General features: G+C 41.5%; 1 protein-coding gene across 1 annotated transcript in view; it reads left to right on the top strand.

The window, feature by feature from the left end:
- Positions 1-24,364, top strand: part of ntm (neurotrimin) — a gene marked incomplete at both ends in the record, with an annotated part of 393,244 nt that overhangs the window by 302,599 nt on the left and 66,281 nt on the right. The gene's annotated exons all lie outside the window — the stretch shown is intronic.

Here is a 24,364-nt window from a genome sequence, read left to right as displayed (position 1 = left end):
GGGTGTGCTGGCTGTGTGCAGACTGTATGCAGAGCAGACCATCAGGGGAGTCCAAGGCCTTGTAGGTATGCATTTCATTTATGTGTGTAATTGCTAAATAAATAACCTTAACTGTAATATAACCTGTTCTGTCAATTCTTGAACACTCGAGGAATATCCTGGCGAGGAGGATTCCTTTTCAATATGTACTGTAAAAGTCGTTGTTGTACGCCGCTACTACCTTCGGTCATTGTCCCCATTTTGCTCCTCGCTGTAGCCAGCTGGCGCTCATGCTAGTTCCGCGCTAACTTCCGCTAGCTCCCCGACAACCACCAAAGTTGGGACCAGCCCCGGCTCGACACCAGACTTGGGCAGAGGGGACTCGGGCAGTAGCAGCAGCAGGAGCGGGGAGCTAGCAGCAGGAGCAGGGAGCTAGTAACAGCGCTAGCTAGCGTTGCTCCTAGCTTGCTACAGCGGGACACTAACCGGAGGTAGGAGCGGCTTGTAACTCGACTTTTACGGTACACTGAAAAAGGTGTCTTTACCTTTGAAAGGCCCATGATATATTGTTTCTCCTCTGGGCTCCCTGAGATTAATTCATTAATAGATCCATCAGTGTCCGCTGACACTGTGTCTGCGTGGGTTTGTAACAGCTACTTTGAGCTGCTATTTCCAGATGTCAGATTCCAGAAGAGACCACTCACCATGAAGGCAGAGACCAGAGATGAACACATCACATATATCATGTAGCATATATCTGGAGAAGCAGGGAAACGTGAAAGAACAATGAACACGTTGTCATGTCTTAAGGCCGCCAGACAGACCAGCGGGTTGAATGTCAGCAGTCCACTTCCACCACCAATGGTTGAAAGCTTTATCTTTAGAACTTCCTACCTGGGAAATGTTTCTGTGGTACATCGTTATGCTACTTCCACTTTACTCTGACTTTCTGGATCCGGCTGCATTTACTTCAAATCAGGCATTGCGGTGAATATGCCCAACATCCTAATCCTCTACATGTGGCTTTACACTGCGCGGTGGGGTCCACACTGGATCTGTTTCTGCTGCTGCATTAAGTTACATATTTTGTAGTTTTTAAATTATAACATATTTCACTCATGCAATTCAATTTATTTTGTATTTTGTACTTTAGTCCGCCATAGTATCCATGAATTGTTCGTCTTATTTACATGCAGTATGACATTTCAATTTTATAGCAATATAATTTGTCATTAATGTATATGCAATATAACTTTCTACAACTATCTCTCTCAATATTACTTTTTATTTTTGTTTCCATTCGGCACTGGTGCTAGTATCTCTTCTTCTACACTATATATTTTACTTTTGTGTTTAGACTCTGTTGTTTTAATTCACTATTCACTAATTCTATTTTGGATTACTTTTTTAAGTAATTTATTTCCCTGTTTCTTACTCTATTGTTCACATATGTATACATTTTATTCTATTGTTTTTTTGCTAATCTCTTGCATAATAATTTCCTTCAGGATTTAAAAACATTATATTTGATCTTCCCCTATCTTTTATAGAACCTTTCAAATGTATGAAATGTGCCATCTGTGCAGTGATCTAGGTGTGAGGGCTGATGATCAATCATCCAACTGAACTCACTTTCACACACTGACGTAGTTATCAAGCACATTCACACATTCATGACATCACTATGTTTTTCCGTCATGTGTTATATTCTATTCCATATTATATCTTGTGTATCCATATTTGCTTCTCAGAGTGTACCGCTGATGTCTTTAATATTCCTTCCTGCTGTATTACTGCATATTGACTTCATCATTCTTCTATAAAAATGTTTCTATTCGGTGTTGCACTTTGAGGTTGACATGTAATAAGGGCATGGGCAATATGGCCAAAATATAACATGCAAAATGTAAAATTTGCATATGCTAAAATGTCACTGACCAATGAGTTTTTGAACTTCATGTGCAAACATCTAATAAAAGACAATTCACCACCAGCAAGGGTGACATTTCCAAAGAACAATACAGGCTGTCAGTTCCACATGTTTCTACTAAAGAGAGCAGGTTGTAGTTTCAGCACAGACAGAGCAGAACAGTTTGCACACCAAGTCATCTGCCTGGTGTTTGTGGTTGTTGACGAGACGTGAGATGATGCAAACAAACGGCTAGCTAGCGTTAGCTAGTAGCTACACAGCAAATAGGGACAGACTGACTCGTGCGGCTTCACCAGAGATACGTGGTCAACGAACACGAACCAAGACCTCAGATCAGTGTGCAGTGTTTTCCATCTTTTCTCTGCAGGAGGATCATGCGATGTGTATCGTCTGTGAGTGAATGTGCACTTCTGTGTCTGTCCATGGTTTATCTCATATTCTGCTGCAGAAAACTGCATACTATTTTTGGTGTCCAGTTATGGCTGCAAGGACCGCAAGTCCTTCTGCATAAAAATAACTAGAAAATCAAAAAGTGATCCTCAAAAGTATTTTTCTTACTTAATGCAGAAGGGGTTACAAAAAAGATAAAGTTTTGTCATGGAGACGATGTTTCAACCATGCTCTTCCTCAGGTTTCTGACAACAGGGGGTAGTTTTTCCTCAAGCAAAATGAGGAACAAAGTCAAGTCCATTTTATTCATATAGCACCAAATCTTGACAGAGGTTATCTCTTGACACTAATAGAGCGGGTCCAGACTGGACTGTTCAGCTCACAGAGACCCAACGAGCACCGGAGCAACAGAGCGTGTCGTCGGCTGCACAGACCATGGAAGCAAATTGTGATTTGTGATATTGGCCTATAGAAATAAAATTGACTTGCCCCTTGACTTGAAAGATTCCTTTGAGCAACAGTGCAATACGAATAAGAGACATCACCTTTCATTGGTATAAGAAAAACCTCAACGTAATTATTCGTATCTGTCTACAAATAAAATATTCAACATATGCAGTACTCAGCAACTCGAATGTGTGCGACGATAGTAAGGTGCACAATGACTCCAAATGCATTGGTTTCTGCCTCCTGTGTGTCAGTGAGCCAGGGGCCTTGGTAGCTACTGACAATGATAACGCTTCTTTGATGGCTTCTATTCATCTGCTCTGGCACCTTTTTGTTGCTGATGGAAATCTCATCATTGCCGTGGGCGTTGTGTATTGAGCTCCCGGTAAAATGGATGGCATGGCCGTCCCACAATGCAGCGGCGTTCCACTGGGGCCACAACTTTAATGAAAGGGAAGCTCAGCATCATCACGTCTGGAGACAACCAATGGAGTCATCACGGTGGTTTCGTAAAGCCAAATTGAATACTTTTGGAAATGCTCTAAATCTTCATCCCTATACATATTGTGATATTATCAGAACGCTGTACACTCACACACACTCACATAGGGGGGTTGATTCGTTATGAGGCGTGGACCATTCATGGATCATTGTCTTTGAAGACGAGCGCTGGCTCTGACTCATTTGTTCTTTCCTTCCTCGTTCGGGAAGTCACTTCAGGTGACGCGTTGAGATCGAGAGCGCTTTATTGCTCGGGGTGTCTCGTGGGAGCCGTCGTTAGCTGGAGCAGGCGTTGACTAAATGAGGAATTAACTTAGTGTTATTCCGTCAGCATTATGTGTTTGCGTTCTCTTTGAAGTTATTTAGGGCCTCTGCATGTGTGCGTATTCGACGCTGTAAGCTGACAACAGGTTCAGGGATTCTCCTGTCATCCTATTGTCGCCTCTGGAGCGTTCTTCTTGAATTACCTTAAAGATTACTCATTTTCCTAAGCATTGTCAATTAACCTACTTGTAAGTAACGCTGTAGCAATTATTGAAAATTGTTATTTTTTTTCTCTATAGCTGCCCCCTCCCTCTGGAACTCTCTCCCCAAACCCATCCGAGACTGCACTGTCCTCTCCACATTCAAAACACAAATCAAAACCCACCTCTTCAGAACTGCTTTTAATGTATGACTGTGTGCTATTATTGTTTTTATTTATTTATTGTGTATCTGTTTTATTATTATACTTGTTTTATTACATAATTTTTAGGACATTGTAAAGTTGTGTAAAGTGTCTTTGAGTACCATGAATAGCGCTATATAAATTAAATGCATTATTATTATTATTATTATTCGCAAATGTCAAGAGTAAATGTAGGATACTTCATTTATTCTCCTATAGCGTGTTCCTAAATAATGCAATTTAGCCGGAGGTAGAAGTCTTAATTTGTGTGAAACAGTGGCTTCTTCAGGGCAGATGAGACACTCTGTCAAATAATTACCTTCATGAACAGAATCCAAAGGTCCCTTGTGCCACTTTGATTCATTCCATGCTGAGGTGCTTCTTGTGGATGTGTTCTTAAGAACGGTGTGAAGATAAGTCAAAGTCTTAAACCACAGGATTGTCTGCATTGTCTGGTGGGGCAGTGTGTGCACACACATGTCAAGATGCCCTGATGGGAGTCTATAGAGGATGGAGCACCAAACAACCTTTATAATATTTAGTAACAGCTAAATCATTAATCAAACTCATTATGATAAATGATGTGGAAAAGAAAACCATTACATTATTACATAAAAGTAAAGATGTGTTGAATCAGAACTCGCTGCATCTGTGTTGTTATTGTTGTACTAAACCTTTGAGTATCCATTCATAATAACCACACACTATTTAGCATTAGTAAAGCATGAGTAAACACTTAATTCATCATTTATAAAGCATTGTGCATTGTTCCAACATGAAAACTCATTAGTATGCAATTCATAAGCACAGTTATAAATGTATTTTTCTTTATTAATAAGCTTGGGTTTTCATGCTTTAAAAATGATGGATTTGTACATTTTTAAATGACGTATTATACATTGCAAACCAATTATTAAAGACTTAACCACTAATGGTTAACATGTGCTTTATGAACGTGTTTTTTGATTAATTCAGGTAGTAACTAGTCGTTAGTTAAGTATTTTATGTGGGAAAACCCAATCAGGAAACGCATAATAGTCAAGCTTATTAATTAAGAATAAAACATGTATAACTGTGTTTCTGAATTGCCATGCTTTATAAATGGTGAATCAAGTGTGTGTAGTTATTATAAAGTGCTATCAACCTTTGTGTATGTCAGAATATTTATAAAACCTGTGAACGTGCACCGTAGTATCTTCAATAACCAGGTTGGTTGTTGAGGTTCTCCGTGTTCTTGGCTTTCATCGTTGTTGAACTCTTCCCATGATGACCTTGTGTGGTTTAGTGCATATATTTAGTGGCAGGATAATACATACATATATGTGCTATTTATACATGCTATATAAATACAGGCTATTTACCATTGACTATCTTCATGTTGTGCCACTGTAGAACCAACTGGTCAGGAAACTAATGGAGACACTCGGGTGGTGTGTGTGTGTGTGTGTGTGTGTGTGTGTGTGTGTGTGTGTGTGTGTGTGTGTGTGTGCTCTACAGATTGGGAAGCCCCCTGAGACATAGTTGTGATGGTATTGGTTTATACAAGCAAAATTGACTGTGATGTCACATTTCATGCTCACAAATAACTCACATATGGACTGCAACCTCCATCTCTGTGTCACTCTCATAGCTGCTCTGGGGTCAGCGGCAACACTGTCAATCAAATGTTGTGTTCCTTAATTGTGTTCTTATGTGAGAGGACTGCCGCCAACGTCTTTCAATTTTTCTTGTGAAAGAGAAAATGTGAAATGCAACACCTTTAGTATGACAATCTATGTTATTATGTAAATCCATCACACCCACTGTCAAGCTAGTATAGTGCACATAATAGTGCACCTATTATACACTCACCTAAATGATTTTTCGGAACACCTGTTCAATGTCTCATTAATGCAATTATCTAATCAACCAATCACATGGCAGTTGCTTCAATGCATTTAGGGGCGTGGTCCTGGTCAAGACAATCTCCTGAACTCCAAACTGAATGTCAGAGTGGGAAAGAAAGGTGATTTAAGCAATTTTGAGCGTGGCATGGTTGTTGGTGCCAGACGGGCCGGTCTGAGTATTTCACAATCTGCTCAGTTACTGGGATTTTCACGCACAACCATTTCTAGGATTTACAAAGAATGGTGTGAAAAGGGAAAAACATCCAATATGCAGCAGTCCTGTGGGCGAAAATGCCTTGTTGATGCTAGAGGTCAGAGGAGAATGGGCCGACTGATTCAAGCTGATAGAAGAGCAACTTTGACTGAAATAACCACTCGTTACAACCGAGGTATGCAGCAAAGCATTTGTGAAGCCACAACACGCACAACCTTGAGGCGGATGGGCTACAACAGCACAAGACCCCACCGGGTACCACTCATCTCCACTACAAATAGGAACAAGAGGCTACAATTTGCAAGAGCTCACCAAAATTGGACAGTTGAAGACTGGAAAAATATTGCCTGGTCTGATGAGTCTCGATTTCTGTTGAGACATTCAGATGGTAGAGTCAGAATTTGGCGTAAACAGAATGAGAACATGGGTCCATTATGCCTTGTTACCACTGTGCAGGCTGGTGGTGGTGTAATGGTGTGGGGGATGTTTTCTTGGCACACTTTAGGCTCTTAGTGCCAATTGGGCATCGTTTAAATGCCACGGCCCAACTGAGCATTGTTTCTGACCATGTCCATCCCTTTATGACCACCATGTACCCATCCTCTGATGGCTACTTCCAGCAGGATAATGCACCATGTCACAAAGCTCCAATCATTTCTAGTTGGTTTCTTGAACATGACAATGAGTTCACTGTACTAAAATGGCCCCCCACAGTCACCAGATCTCAACCCAATAGAGCATCTTTGGGATGTGGTGGAACGGGAGCTTCGTGCCCTGGATGTGCATCCCACAAATCTCCATCAACTGCAAGATGCTATCCTATCAATATGGGCCAACATTTCTAAAGAATGCTTTCAGCACCTTGTTGAATCAATGCCACGTAGAATTAAGGCAGTTCTGAAGGCGAAAGGGGGTCAAACACAGTATTAGTATGGTGTTCCTAATAATCCTTTAGGTGAGTGTACAAAACCATGCATTAGTCACCTTCAGAAAGACTGCAATATTGAAAAGGTCAGACCATCGCTTGGCCCTCCCAATGCTCTCACCCCTGGACGACTGCAGTGCTCTTTTAACGTTACGACCATGGAGCTGTGGACAGACCTCAGTTGATCCAAAACTCAGCTCCCAGAGGTTTAACACGAGCAAGTGAAAGAGCAACACCTCTTTGAGAATGGACAGTAAAATGTAATCACTTGTCTTTAAGGCTCTGTGCAGTTTAGCACCTCCAAACCCGGTGGACTGTAAGTTAAGAGTATGGAGAGGCTGCCTTCTCTTATTATGGATCAAACGTTCATAAATATCTGCAATGCAACTTCTGTTAATTCCTCAAAGACAATCTTCAGACTCGGCTGTTCGATCCCCGGCTCCGCTAGTCCGTGTCTATGTGTCCTTGGGCAAGACACTTGACCCCAAATTGCTTCCGTGGGCCGTGTCACCGCTGTGTGAGTGATGGGCAGGTGGCACCTGTCATCAGTGTGTGAATGGGTGAATGATGACATGAAGTGTGAAAGAGCTTTGAGTGCTCTGAAGACTAGAATAGATCTATACAAAAACCAATACAATAAATATGTTTTTTACAGTGCACATACTGTATTTTTTGCATATTACTGTATGTTAGATCACAAGGGGGTCATTTTACTGGGTTACTGTTTATTTTATTTTTTCGCCACATATTAAAAAAAGTAGAATACACACATTATTGCTGTTGTTTATTACAATAATATTTGGAACATCTGTATTACAAAAGTGACAAGGTCCAGCAAGTTTGGAAGAAACAGTCTGCAATAAAATGATTATTGACGGGCTTCACTGAACTTATACAATAACCTCAGACTCTGAATTGAAATAGTTTCATGAACAGTGTCACAGTCGGAAACATGACTGTATCCCATTCAATAAACTATATCAACTCCTTAATTATTAGTACGGCTGAGTTCATTCACATTAACATGCATTCATTTGTATTTTAAAACTGACAAGGTACTGCATTACCATGTGTAAGGCTGAGCTGAGCTCATGAGCATGACCTCAGATTCTGAATCAAGAACGGCTCCACAGTGGGAAGACAAGTCTTTTGCACTGGTATACACAGCACCTCATTACAGGCGCCAGCTATTAACCCACTGGGCAGCTGTACTCACAGGTAGAGGGTTTATTTTGGAATATTCTTTTTTTTTTTTGGGATGCGCTGGGCTGCTATCTTGCTTGTGTGCTTCTGGAGTAATGCTCACTTTTAGCTTACCGGTATGCTTTTTCATACCCAACAACATGATAATAAATTCAATTAATACAAATGTATTAATACATCCGCACTTAACCTGATGAAGCACACTAATACAACTCAATAACACTTGATAGGGAGTCTAGTTTCATGCATCTTTGACTGATACTTTACATTCCAAACAGGACATGAGTGTCACATGTTAGTGTCAGTGGGTTAACATGATAACATGATAACATGATAACATGATGACATGATATCATGTTCTCATGCTAACATGAGAACATGATAACATGATGACATGATGACATGATGACATAATAACATGATAACATGATGACATGATATCATGTTCTCATGTTAACATGATGACATGATAACATGATGACATGATGACATGATGACATAATAACATGATGACATGATGACATGATGACATGATAACATGATGACATGATGACATGAGAACATGATAGCATGATAGCATGATGACATGATAGCATGATAGCATGATGACATGAGAACATGATAGCATGATGACATGATGACATAATAACATGATAACATGATGACATGATATCATGTTCTCATGTTAACATGATGACATGATAACATGATGACATGATGACATGATGACATGATAACATGATGACATGATAACATGATAACATGATGACATGATGACATGATGACATAATAACATGATGACATGATGACATGATGACATGATAACATGATGACATGATGACATGATGACATGATGACATGATAACATAATAACATGATGACATGATGACATGATGACATGATAACATGATGACATGATAACATGATAACATGATGACATGATGACATGATGACATAATAACATGATGACATGATGACATGATGACATGATGACATGATGACATGATGACATAATAACATGATGACATGATGACATGATGACATGATGACATAATAACATGATAACATGATGACATGATGACATGATAACATGATGACATAATAACATGATAACATGATGACATGATGACATGATGACATGATGACATCATCCGCTCTGGGACCAAATGACCCACCTGAAGGCCTTATATTGGTCAAGGTTTTACATTATCTGGTTTTATTACATTTTCGATCAGGTTAACGCAAATTGCATGACATTCTCAGGCACTAATATATGTGCAGGAAATAGTTACATTATTTGTTTTGTTTCTCCATGTTTCTCCTTCACCAGAAATCTCAATGCATTTGAAGTGTGTTGTAGACTTTTCGAGTTCTCCTCAAGCGGAGTCTGACAAACTCAGCCTCAGATACAATTTTAGAACTACATTCCCCGGGTCACTTATAAGACAATTCAAGTATATTTCTAAGCCACACAACAGCTAAAATACACTGCTATTGATGTTGTTATCAAACTTTGGGGTCTTGTTACATCTGAAGGACTCTTGAAACACAATATTTTTAGAGCAATATCATTATTGCACGTTGCTTGTCGGTTCTATCTGAATCCAGCATGTTCTGCTGTAGCAGCTGTGTAAAAGCCCAGCGGTGCAGAACAGAGACGAAGCAGCCAGAGAGATAATCAAATAATTATAAATGAGAGACGTTATGCTTCGTTATGCTTCCCTTTGAAAAATGCACTGCTTCATTTTTTCCATGACAAATGTAGATTAGATTGTATCCGCGGCTACAGGTTGTTTCATGTATATTTAGCCATGATTAACACTGCGCTGGGAACGGAACACGAGTTTACAATTCAATTCCCTGCACATGCATAAGCCTCCTTTGTATGTGTATTCACACTCTTATTGTCCACATTTGACATTTACCTGAAACAGAAAAGAACAAGCAGGACAGACAAATATCTCAGAACTTTCATTTCCAACTGAGGATTTGTGTAGTTTATAGCATAGCTCTGGAAATAATGTCACTCCTTACTGCACATTATTGTTTTAAACTTAATTACTAATGTGATTCATAGTAAGAATAGTAATATCCCAGTGCTAAACAATTGTAAAAACAAATTATATCTGTTGAGAGGTGAAACACAGAAAATATAAAAACAAAGCAGTTGGACAAACTCAACAAATCAAATCAAAAATATGGAATGAAATATCAAAATATCAAATTCTGGCTTTACTGTACCACTGAACACCATTTGAGGCAGTATATTGCTTTCAATTTGATCTTTAAAAAAACATAAAAACACGTGTGTGAAATTCATCTGTTGCTCTCAAAAAGCCTGTTGACGATGCACTTTGACCAGAGCTCCGTTGGCGGCGTGGCCCCTGGGAGTGGGCTGATTGCTGGGCCCCTGGGAGTGAGTGGGCTGATGGCTGGGCCCCTGGGAGTGAGTGGGCTGATGGCTGGGCCCATGGGAGTGGGCTGATGGCTGGGCCCCTGGGAGTGCTGCTTACAGCCTCCTGGAGAACCGCTTATTGCTCTTTGACTCCTGGGAAGTGGAGAAGAGCCCACGATACGTGAACTTGAGCCAATGAGCCGTGGCCTGTAAAGGCCTGCTGCGGAAGAAGGCCTGCTGCGGAAGAAGCCCCGCCCCTGTTGCTGCACACAGCTATATATCGTGTTTAGTGCAGTAATATTGAGCCCAAATTGCACCAACTTTGTCACTGCACGTCCTTTGGTCCCCAACAATACACCTGCCCAGAGTGAATAGATCGGATGAACCCTTCTGGAGATAAGTGAAGAGCCTTTTCTAGTTAGATAACAAGCCAAAATAAAGGTTAATCACCTTATAAAATCTGGAAGCTAACAGCATTGATCCTGCGCTTGATTTTATGAGACAAGTGTGTGCAGTGAGGTCACAGTGATAGAGCATTTTATGTTTTAAGGGCGTCATGGTCACATTGGTACACCCATCAGACCCCGACAATGATATACAAGGGGACAGTAAATACAGATTATGACCAGTCCTGCTGTAAAAATGATTGAAGAATATTTTTGGCTCACATTTCCCTCAGCCAGAGACGGGCGGTGCTGATTGGCCAATCACAGGGCAGGGTTGAGCGGCTCCTCCTGGTGCACCACTGCTGTAACCTTAGCCACAGTGCAGGTGACACAAGCAGAGCGGGGAGAAGGTCACCTGGGACTCCGCTGCATGTCCGGCTCTCCATTATACTTTATTAGAAGTGATACCTTCCGCTCTTTCAATTATACAGGGACGAGATAAGGACTTTCTCATTAACCTTCTGTCTCTCTTACGTAGAGAAGAAGTTTTGGGGCGGTCACACAGAATTACGAAAAATGATCCCTGATAGCCGTCTTATTATAGTGCTGAATTGCCTCCGCCAATCATTCCCCCTGATCATTCCTTCAGGATTCAGAAAAGTGATTAATCCTGATTTAGAAACCACTCTCTACACAACACATGCTCACTCCCATCCCATTAAATATGGCAGCTTGGTCAGTGGGCCTGTGACACTCTAAGTACCGCTAGTGTGTACATATATTACTATATTATTAGTGGACTGTGTGTCATTACATGCTCATTACATGCATAGTGTCTTTTCAGGAAGTTAGGTTTCGGCAACAACTTCCTATTATTTAGGGTGAGGACAGCATCGTGGTCGCTATCAACTATCGACTGACAAGTCATGAGGCCACCAAGTGACTTACGGGAAGAACGCATCACACGCTCAACGAGTGATGGGATTTTTTTGTTTTACATTTTTAATTGCACTTCGGACATTTCTACTTGGGCTTACACAATTGGTAGTATTAGTAGTATTAGGTCTTTCAAGTATTTCTTGAAAGACCCAGAGCTTCAAACGTTTGCCTTGTTTTCATGCATTCCTGTTGCTGGCTTTGACAAGGCTGCAGTGCTTGATGAACGACTGAAGTTGGAATTAAAACCCAAAATAAATAAATTATCTATCTCTATCCATCCATCACCTCTTAAGGGGTTCCGTCTCACAGCTGAGAGCTGTGTGCTGTGTTTAGGTGACATGACGTTGTTAGACACGTTGTCTCTCTCTGTGGACGTCTGCTGTTGAATCATTCCTCCTTCAGATTGATTGACATCACGTTACATTTTCAGTCAACGAAGCTGACGTTGTGTGACTCACGTCATCCGATGCATTCAGTGCACAGACAGCCGCCCTCGTTTATTCTTACACAATCAAATATTGCTTTTCATATATGAATTATTTGTATCTTTCTTTTTGCTATTCCAACGTATATTCAAATGCTGAGCATTAGTTGCCCTAAGTAGACTAGTATGATCTTTAAACTACAGCCGTGTGTTGAGCGTCTAGTAATGATGTGGATGTGTTTACATTGGAGTCAGCTGGAAACCCGGTGGGTGTCATTCAGACACTGGAGGTTGGTCTCAGACGCTGAGGAGCACTGACCAGCATCGGCACTCGATAATTAGGAGTGAGTCTTATCTTTGTCTTTTAATGAATGCATGTCACTGTGACATGCGTGGAAATGCACACACACCCATTATAAATGATTCGTTATGTGCTGCTTGTCCGTGTTTGTCCTTTTTGTCCCTTTGTGATATTCATGCAACCCAGCTGTCAGGGTGGAGGCCAAATCTTTACTTTACTTTCATTCAGAAATTAGTTGGTCTAATTGGCTCAACTGCAGGTATATAGCTGCTGCAGAACACTTAAAATACATCTCACAACTCTACAGACATTGATTTCTCATGCTAATATACGGTGCCTGGAATCATTGATTGAAGTAGCACTTAAGATCAGAGCTAATACTCCTTTTGGTGGTGTCGATACTTTATCTTTGGAACAGAGTAACAAGGTTTTCCTGAGCTCTTTTCACGACTCGACTTTAACATGGCGCATGTAAATCCACTGGAAATACCCTTACAACAGCATCCGTTATCATCTCATTCCATGGTATGGCGGGTCAACATTCTGATAAGGGTCCACTCGTTTCCTGATAGCAGAGTGAGAACAACATTACGGTAATCAAATTATTTAATGGTCCTTATCATAATTGGCAGAGTTCTGTGGTCAAACTAATTCTTAGCCTGAATATCAGCCCGGCCGCAGTAATGAGTTGAAAAGAACGGACAAAGTAAAACTTTAAATAAATTCTAGCGCAGCACAAAAAGTCCAAATAGCCTCAGAAAACGAGGCTATCAAGCGACGATGAGGATTATCGCCGTTTAGACAGGCGAAGATATCTGTTTTTAAAATGTCAAGCTACAGAAAATGATAAATACAATGGGAAACAAATTAACTACATTTGAACCTAAATGATAAGACTTCCCTGCTTATGAAAGAATTTTGCAAAGAATTAGTCATGTTTAGTGTGAAGTTGGAAAATTAACATCCACAATGATTACAGTGTATATTTCCCACGTTTATGTTCAGCTATCAGTCTGGGTATTCATTTAAATGTAATATAACACAGCATAACTGGCATCACGGTATGTTTCCGTTGTAGTGAAGTTCTGTAAGCCACATTCCTGGATTCAGATTTAGAACTACGCTGGTGTGTTTGCTTTGTTCACAATAATTGTACACTGGGAGTATAAGTAGCAGGTAAAACAGATATATAACAGGTGTATAATAGGTAAAGCTGTGGATGCAGCTTTACCTGTTATACATACTTCAGTGTGTAGGATGTGTACTTTTGCTCATGTGGACTTGACGAAGGCCCCTACAGTTTGAAACATTGCTGTTATTTGTCGAGCTTGGTGCTCGAAGCTTTGGCTCCGACTATAGAAGACTGCTGCATTTACTTAGCAGCTGAATACAGAGAAAACAAATACACTCCATCCAACTGCTCAGCTTGGAGACTTCTCAAAGTCTAACTGTCTCTTTGTATTGCGAGCAGAAGGATCCTCTTGGGAACTATACAAACCCGATACTTGCATTCAAATTGTATTACATTTTATTTTAAAAAAAATTCATTTTAACATATATATTTGACATACAAAACAAATTTGTATTCATTACATTTGTGAATATAACTACAAATTACCTTGTAATAAACTGCTTAATGCTGAAAGGCCTATTCTTTCTATGATAGTTATATCCATGCATATATGCAATAATGCATATTAAAAGTAGTAACAGCCGTCAGCTTAACTAGCGTGCCATCTTGATGTTGACCTCTCTGTTATGTTGTGTTGTGACCATCTGCTGAGCTGGATTAGAGGTGCTGGAAACAGCTAATATTGTGATAGGAGAGTCCCACGAGGCTGCTGCATTACAGCAAGATGGGAAGAGGAGGGACTTGAGAAAAGTTGGGGCTCAAACTACCACAAGATGTTCCATTGTACCAATAAAACAATGTTTGACCAAATGTACCCTTTAGTTCATAAGAGAGCAGATCCGAGTTGCTTAAAGTCTCTGCTTCTCTTTGATGACCTTAGACTTATTGGTAGCAATGGACAAACAATCAGGGCCCTTTTCATAGACGTTCACGTGACTCCTTAACCGGGGTGCGAACTGAACGGTGACTCCTTAACTGGATACGATCCAAACCGTGACTCCTTAACTGGATACGATCCAAACCGTGACTCCTTAACTGGATACAATCCAAACCGTGATTCCTTAACTGGATACGATCCAAACCGTGACTCCTTAACTGGATACAATCCAAACCGTGATTCCTTAACTGGATACGATCCAAATCGTGACTCCTTAACTGGATACAATCCAAACCGTGATTCCTTAACTGGATACGATCCAAATCGTGACTCCTTAACTGGATACAATCCAAACCGTGATTCCTTAACTGGATCCGATCCAACCCGTGACTCCTTAACTGGATACGATCCAAACCGTGACTCCTTAAGTGGATACGATCCAAATTGTGACTCCTTAACTGGATATGGTCCCAACCGTGACTCCTTAACTGGAATGTGACCCAAACTGTGACTCCTTAACTGGATACGATCCAAACCGTGACTCCTTAACTGGAATGTGACCCAAACCGTGACTCCTTAACTGTATACGATCCAAACCGTGACTCCTTAACTGGATACGATCCAACCCGTGACTCCTTAACTGGATACGATCCAAACCGTGACTCTTTAACTGGAATGTGACCCAAACCGTGACTCCTTAACTGGATACGATCTAAACCGTGACTCCTTTACTGGATACGATCCAAACCGTGACTCCTTAAATGGATGCGATCCAAATCCTGACTCCTTAACTGGATACGATCCAAACCGTGACTCCTTAACTGGATACGATCCAACCCGTGACTCCTTAACTGGATACGATCCAAACCGTGACTCCTTAACTGGATACGATCCAAACCGTGACTCCTTAACTGGATACGATCCAAACTGTGACGCCTTAACTGGAATGTGACCCAAACTGTGACTCCTTAACTGGATACGATCCAACCCGTGACTCCTTAACTAGATACGATCCAAACTGTGACTCCTTAACTGGATACGATCTAAACCGTGACTCCTTAACTGGATACGATCCAAACTGTGACGCCTTAACTGGAATGTGACCCAAACTGTGACTCCTTAACTGGAATACAATCCAAACCGTGACTCCTTAACTGGATACGATCCAAACCGTGACTCCTTAACTGGAATGTGACCCAAACTGTGACTCATTAACTGGATACAATCCAAACCGTGACTCCTTAACTGTATACGATCCAAACCGTGACTCCTTAACTGGATACGATCCAAACCGTGACTCCTTAACTGGATACGATCCAAACTGTAACGCCTTAACTGGAATGTGACCCAAACTGTGACTCCTTAACTGGATACGATCCAAACCGTGACTCCGTAACTGGATACGATCCAAATCGTGACTCCTTAACTGGATACGATCCAACCCGTGACTCCTTAACTGGATACGATCCAAACTGTGACTCCTTAACTGGATACGATCCAAACCGTGACTCCTTAAGTGGATACGATCCAAATTGTGACTCCTTAACTGGATATGGTCCCAACCGTGACTCCTTAACTGGAATGTGACCCAAACTGTGACTCCTTAACTGGATACGATCCAAACCGTGACTCCTTAACTGGAATGTGACCCAAACCGTGACTCCTTAACTGTATACGATCCAAACCGTGACTCCTTAACTGGATACGATCCAACCCGTGACTCCTTAACTGGATACGATCCAAACCGTGACTCTTTAACTGGAATGTGACCCAAACCGTGACTCCTTAACTGGATACGATCTAAACCGTGACTCCTTTACTGGATACGATCCAAACCGTGACTCCTTAAATGGATGCGATCCAAATCCTGACTCCTTAACTGGATACGATCCAAACCGTGACTCCTTAACTGGATACGATCCAACCCGTGACTCCTTAACTGGATACGATCCAAACCGTGACTCCTTAACTGGATACGATCCAAACCGTGACTCCTTAACTGGATACGATCCAAACTGTGACGCCTTAACTGGAATGTGACCCAAACTGTGACTCCTTAACTGGATACGATCCAACCCGTGACTCCTTAACTAGATACGATCCAAACTGTGACTCCTTAACTGGATACGATCTAAACCGTGACTCCTTAACTGGATACGATCCAAACTGTGACGCCTTAACTGGAATGTGACCCAAACTGTGACTCCTTAACTGGAATACAATCCAAACCGTGACTCCTTAACTGGATACGATCCAAACCGTGACTCCTTAACTGGAATGTGACCCAAACTGTGACTCATTAACTGGATACAATCCAAACCGTGACTCCTTAACTGTATACGATCCAAACCGTGACTCCTTAACTGGATACGATCCAAACCGTGACTCTTTAACTGGATACGATCCAACCCGTGACTCCTTAACTGGATACGATCCAAACCGTGACTCTTTAACTGGAATGTGACCCAAACCGTGACTCCTTAACTGGATACGATCTAAACCGTGACTCCTTTACTGGATACGATCCAAACCGTGACTCCTTAAATGGATGCGATCCAAATCCTGACTCCTTAACTGGATACGATCCAAACCGTGACTCCTTAACTGGATACGATCCAACCCGTGACTCCTTAACTGGATACGATCCAAACCGTGACTCCTTAACTGGATACGATCCAAACCGTGACTCCTTAACTGGATACGATCCAAACTGTGACGCCTTAACTGGAATGTGACCCAAACTGTGACTCCTTAACTGGATACGATCCAACCCGTGACTCCTTAACTAGATACGATCCAAACTGTGACTCCTTAACTGGATACGATCTAAACCGTGACTCCTTAACTGGATACGATCCAAACTGTGACGCCTTAACTGGAATGTGACCCAAACTGTGACTCCTTAACTGGAATACAATCCAAACCGTGACTCCTTAACTGGATACGATCCAAACCGTGACTCCTTAACTGGAATGTGACCCAAACTGTGACTCATTAACTGGATACAATCCAAACCGTGACTCCTTAACTGTATACGATCCAAACCGTGACTCCTTAACTGGATACGATCCAAACCGTGACTCCTTAACTGGATACGATCCAAACTGTAACGCCTTAACTGGAATGTGACCCAAACTGTGACTCCTTAACTGGATACGATCCAAACCGTGACTCCGTAACTGGATACGATCCAAATCGTGACTCCTTAACTGGATACGATCCAACCCGTGACTCCTTAACTGGATACGATCCAAACTGTGACTCCTTAACTGGATACGATCCAAACCGTGACTCCTTAAGTGGATACGATCCAAATTGTGACTCCTTAACTGGATATGGTCCCAACCGTGACTCCTTAACTGGAATGTGACCCAAACTGTGACTCCTTAACTGGATACGATCCAAACCGTGACTCCTTAACTGGAATGTGACCCAAACCGTGACTCCTTAACTGTATACGATCCAAACTGTGACTCCTTAACTGGATACGATCCAACCCGTGACTCCTTAACTGGATACGATCCAAACCGTGACTCTTTAACTGGAATGTGACCCAAACCGTGACTCCTTAACTGGATACGATCTAAACCGTGACTCCTTTACTGGATACGATCCAAACCGTGACTCCTTAAATGGATGCAATCCAAATCCTGACTCCTTAACTGGATACGATCCAAACCGTGACTCCTTAACTGGATACGATCCAACCCGTGACTCCTTAACTGGATACGATCCAAACCGTGACTCTTTAACTGGAATGTGACCCAAACCGTGACTCCTTAACTGGATACGATCTAAACCGTGACTCCTTTACTGGATACGATCCAAACCGTGACTCCTTAAATGGATGCGATCCAAATCCTGACTCCTTAACTGGATACGATCCAAACCGTGACTCCTTAACTGGATACGATCCAACCCGTGACTCCTTAACTGGATACGATCCAAACCGTGACTCCTTAACTGGATACGATCCAAACCGTGACTCCTTAACTGGATACGATCCAAACTGTGACGCCTTAACTGGAATGTGACCCAAACTGTGACTCCTTAACTGGATGCGATCCAACCCGTGACTCCTTAACTAGATACGATCCAAACTGTGACTCCTTAACTGGATACGATCTAAACCGTGACTCCTTAACTGGATACGATCCAAACTGTGACGCCTTAACTGGAATGTGACCCAAACTGTGACTCCTTAACTGGATACAATCCAAACCGTGACTCCTTAACTGGATACGATCCAAACCGTGACTCCTTAACTGGAATGTGACCCAAACTGTGACTCATTAACTGGATACAATCCAAACCGTGACTCCTTAACTGTATACGATCCAAACCGTGACTCCTTAACTGGATACGATCCAAACCGTGACTCCTTAACTGGATACGATCCAAACTGTAACGCCTTAACTGGAATGTGACCCAAACTGTGACTCCTTAACTGGATACGATCCAAACCGTGACTCCGTAACTGGATACGATCCAAATCGTGACTCCTTAACTGGATACGATCCAACCCGTGACTCCTTAACTGGATACGATCCAAACTGTGACTCCTTAACTGGATACGATCCAAACCGTGACTCCTTAAGTGGATACGATCCAAATTGTGACTCCTTAACTGGATATGGTCCCAACCGTGACTCCTTAACTGGAATGTGACCCAAACTGTGACTCCTTAACTGGATACGATCCAAACCGTGACTCCTTAACTGGAATGTGACCCAAACCGTGACTCCTTAACTGTATACGATCCAAACTGTGACTCCTTAACTGGATACGATCCAACCCGTGACTCCTTAACTGGATACGATCCAAACCGTGACTCTTTAACTGGAATGTGACCCAAAACGTGACTCCTTAACTGGATACGATCTAAACCGTGACTCCTTTACTGGATACGATCCAAACCGTGACTCCTTAAATGGATGCAATCCAAATCCTGACTCCTTTACTGGATACGATCCAAACCGTGACTCCTTAACTGGATACGATCCAACCCGTGACTCCTTAACTGGATACGATCCAAACCGTGACTCCTTAACTGGATACGATCCAAACCGTGACTCCTTAACTGGATACGATCCAAACTGTGACGCCTTAACTGGAATGTGACCCAAACTGTGACTCCTTAACTGGATACGATCCAACCCGTGACTCCTTAACTAGATACGATCCAAACTGTGACTCCTTAACTGGATACGATCTAAACCGTGACTCCTTAACTGGATACGATCCAAACTGTGACGCCTTAACTGGAATGTGACCCAAACTGTGACTCCTTAACTGGAATACAATCCAAACCGTGACTCCTTAACTGGATACGATCCAAACCGTGACTCCTTAACTGGAATGTGACCCAAACTGTGACTCATTAACTGGATACAATCCAAACCGTGACTCCTTAACTGTATACGATCCAAACCGTGACTCCTTAACTGGATACGATCCAAACCGTGACTCCTTAACTGGATACGATCCAAACTGTAACGCCTTAACTGGAATGTGACCCAAACTGTGACTCCTTAACTGGATACGATCCAAACCGTGACTCCGTAACTGGATACGATCCAAATCGTGACTCCTTAACTGGATACGATCCAACCCGTGACTCCTTAACTGGATACGATCCAAACTGTGACTCCTAAACTGGATATGTTCTAAACCGTGACTACTTAACTGGATCCGATCCAACCCGTGACTCCTTAACTGGATACGATCCAAACTGTGACTCCTTAACTGGATACGATCCAAACTGTGACTCCTTAACTGGAATGTGAGCCAAACTGTGACTCCTAAACTGGGATGTGACCCAAACTGTGACTCCTAAACTGGGGTATGAAGCGAACCAGGTCTCCCAAACCAGGGTATGAAAGGAACCGTCTCTAAACTGGGCTGTGAACCAAACTGTGATCCCTAAAACGAGGTGAGAACTGAACCGAGACTCCTATTTGTGTTATGAACTGAACTGTGCCTGTTCACAGTGAAACCCCTGTTTAAAAATGAATGTGGAATAGAGCATGTGGTGGCATAGTGCACGGGGGCAGATGCTGTGGCCAGACTGAGACATTGAACCGGCATACCTCTAGTCCCGCTCTCAAAGCCGCAGCCTGTGCTTTTAGAGCTCCAGCTTTGATATGGCTGTTGTTTGATGTAACCCCCTGACTCCTTCTTTTCACATTGTTGGGCCTTATCATTCCTCCTGTAAAAAGGGGCCAGCATGTGCTGCCACTTTAATTTCAAGCTTATTAAAAAAGAGTGATGAAACTGAGGGAGAAGTATTAAAGGGTAGAATTAGCATGTGGAGACAATCCTCTGTGAAATTGCTGCAGACGAGGGCAGCTGGAGTTACCTTCCAACGTGCACTGTGTCAAGCAGGCTCACTGTTTACCTGTTTCCTCCTTAATTAACCCAACACTCACTTCTCAACCCCTTGCAATCATCGCAAAATCAGACAAGCCATCAATTTGCATGTGTAATTGTGAAAAAATCATTTCATTTAGGCTTTGCTGATTATTTTGCAAAATGTTCGAGGTGCAACGTGAGCACTAAATCTACCATATCATATTTCTAAATAAAGTGATGTGTATAATTTTTAAATAGAGGGAAATCTATTCCTCTTCCAAGCTCGCGCGCATCAAACCTCACGCTGCCAGCTGTGCTTGCTAATGCACTTGGCAAACTGCTCCCAGAGGAGCTGTGCTTTAGTGTACGGCTCTACTTTAGGACGGTGAACGGAGAGACTTAATGCCAGCCTGGGGGCATGTTGTACACTCACCGTTTTTATTATTCTCGTCCATGTTTGATGCTTTAATGACTCCTTCAATTTCACTTTGCTCAAGTGACTCATTCAGCGATGTGCACATATCGTCATACCAAATTCCAAAGCTTTGGCAACGTTTATTGGATATGATATATGACTAGGGATGGGTATCGTTTGGGTTTTTTCCGATACCGGTGCTGAACCGATACTTTTAAAATGATACCGGTGCCTAAACGGTGCCTGAACCGATACTTTTTTTATTGCCAAGGCAATTTTTTTTCTTCGAATTGAACAATATTATTAACTGTTTAAAGTAAACTATAGATATAAATAAATAAGTACATACAAAACACACTTCAAACTACAGCTTCAAACCTTTTAACTTCAAACTATAAAAATATATATTTAAAAAAAGAACAGACACAAGCATCAGGTGGCCTGATGGGACCGTGTGCAACAGAACTCAGACACTGTTGGATCCTAAAACTGCTGCTTTACTGGACTACACGTCATCATTAATATCAACTGGAGAGATGTGTTCCATCAAGCCGAGGACGGGCGTTCAAAAGCTCGTGCTCGTGTCTCCAGCGATCTCTGTGTGCGCGCACTGTGTGTGTGAGCGCTGGAAGCCCCGCCCCCTCGAGCCCCGCTCTGCATGCAGGCAGACAGAGAGCAGAGCAGCAGTGCGCTCTGATCCGCTATTTTAATAATCGTTTTTAGCGTGCGGGCACCGCGCTACCTTTTTAGTATCTATATACCGTGCAACTTTACAGAGTAGTGTAAAAAAAAAAAAAATTAAATCGGCGTCATGCCACTGCTGATACTGTTCCACCTCATGCATGGGCTTCACAATACATGTATGTTAGTATGAAAGCAGTGGAAGACTGTTGATGATGTTTCACAAAGGACTTCATCTTCCTAACTGCGTTTTAGCAGCTTCAGTATAAAATCACCAGAGCTCTGGGAATGCAACGCTAAAAAGAATTTTACATCTTAGATTCAAAATGTGTTTGTAGTTAACTCTACCGTTGGTCTCAAAAGTCCCGAGTTGACATTCAAGACACAATTATTGTTGAATTGTCTTTGTGGAAAATACATTCTGCTGTTATTTAATATTGATTAAAGTAATTGTATAACTATATCTATATATCTATCTAAACATGGATACATAGTGTATATATATTTGACTATCTATAAATAACACAGTAGAAACAGATGGAGAGCATGGAGCATGTTCAATCTGTTGTTATGTATTATTGTTGTGTTGTTACTAAATTACAAACAATACAAATAATATATACTTTTTTTTTAAATATGTATATTTTATGATGGGCTAAGCTACTATGTATCCATACCAATTCCTCAGTGTTTTATCATCTTCGTATTTTGATTATAATATATTTTAATAACATTGCTAAATCCCTTGCATGTTGAATATGTTGCCATTAAATCTCAAAACATTGCTTGGGTTGGAGATGTCATCTTTAATTGCGTCTCTATGCCATAAACAATGAGTCAGAAAGTTCCAATCTCTGCAATTAGCTTGTACGAATCATAAAGTGCTCTAAAGTACTCTTTTAATAATTTACTTGTATTGGCTGTCAAAATAATAACAAGACCTGCAATGCAACCTTGGAGCAGGGTGTTTTAATCACAGTACAGTGCTGTGATATGAGAGTTTATTTACATGTTGATCCTGAAGCTCATCACTTACAGTCTAATACACAGCAACAATATTCAGAGCTTGTAGGAGCACAGCTCTGAGTATCAAAGACGAGGAACATCCTGTTAGATTCCATCCTATGTCTCCATCCCTTCATTTACACCAGTGGATTTCAACCAAGGTGACTTTTATGAGTTTGGACAGTGAATTATGTGCTGCTGTTCAACTGAATGACTACTTGATTGAATATGATGTTAATCTCATAAAATGCTTTGGAAAGTCCCTGAGGGACGATGAGCAAAGCGCTCTGTAGTTCTGTTCATGCTTTGTGCCATTAAAGGACATCAAAAGCTGACAGCCTTGCACTCCCCACCCCACTGCGACTGCCATTCCACTTCCATCGTTGTTTTATAATCTCATGGAAGCAGAGAATCAAACTCCTGATAGGTATGGCACTTCCATTGTAGATGTAACGTGGCTTTAAGGGCTTATGTGGCCCCACACTAAAGGGTTATTGGGCAGATCTGGGGTCAGATTTGCCCCTCATAGTTGTGAGGGGTTCCTGATTCGAGGCTTTTCTGAACAGATTATCTGCCCAAATGATCCTCTAGTTTGCTGGTTTCCAACACATAATGTTCTTGTTACCCGATGGATTTGAGCTGGGGTCTCCAACAAGAAGCTAACTGGTGTGTGTGTGTTCTTACTATTCATGTAAAAAAGGGTTTAAAATCTGTTGTAATGTTGGTGGTTTAAAATAAATTAAGATTTGAAAATCTTCTAGTGTTCAGAAAGTAATAGTCGAGTCAACAACACCAACTACAAAAGTATCCTCCAATGAAGTATACAGAAAGTCTTCACTTTAATATGAACTCAATAATATTGGCTTTTCCTATCTGTATGAATATGGAAAAGTTTAAACATTTCTAGACACAAGATGTATCTTACTCCCCTAAAAGTCAATTGTTTTTGTGTGTGCACTAGAGGCTTCAAGTTTGCACGTCACCCTTGTGTTAGTTACATAATTAGCCTTCAAACTGTTGTCACGTGTGTGTGTCCTGAGATTTTAAGGGTGAGCGCGTAGAAACTTTCCTCCTCCAGCAGATGCACATAAGAGCATCCTTCTAGTGTCCTAGAATGAAGCTCAAACATCACAGTGAAAGAACAATAAACACAACACTTTTTTATGCCACTTATTGGTAAATGTAATGTACAAGTATAGTGTGTTTCTAGTCTGTAACACTACATGACATCATTAACCCATTCACACCCATTCATACTATGCAAGGTTCCATGGGGGTGCATCAGGACCCTCACTACTGGGGAAACAGGCATTTTT

This window comes from Taurulus bubalis (genome assembly GCF_910589615.1).
Source record: "Taurulus bubalis genome assembly, chromosome: 2".
In the NCBI taxonomy this organism is placed as follows: Eukaryota; Metazoa; Chordata; class Actinopteri; order Perciformes; family Cottidae; genus Taurulus; species Taurulus bubalis.
Note: the sequence above shows the minus strand (reverse complement) of the source record. Positions and strands in the feature narration are given on the sequence as shown.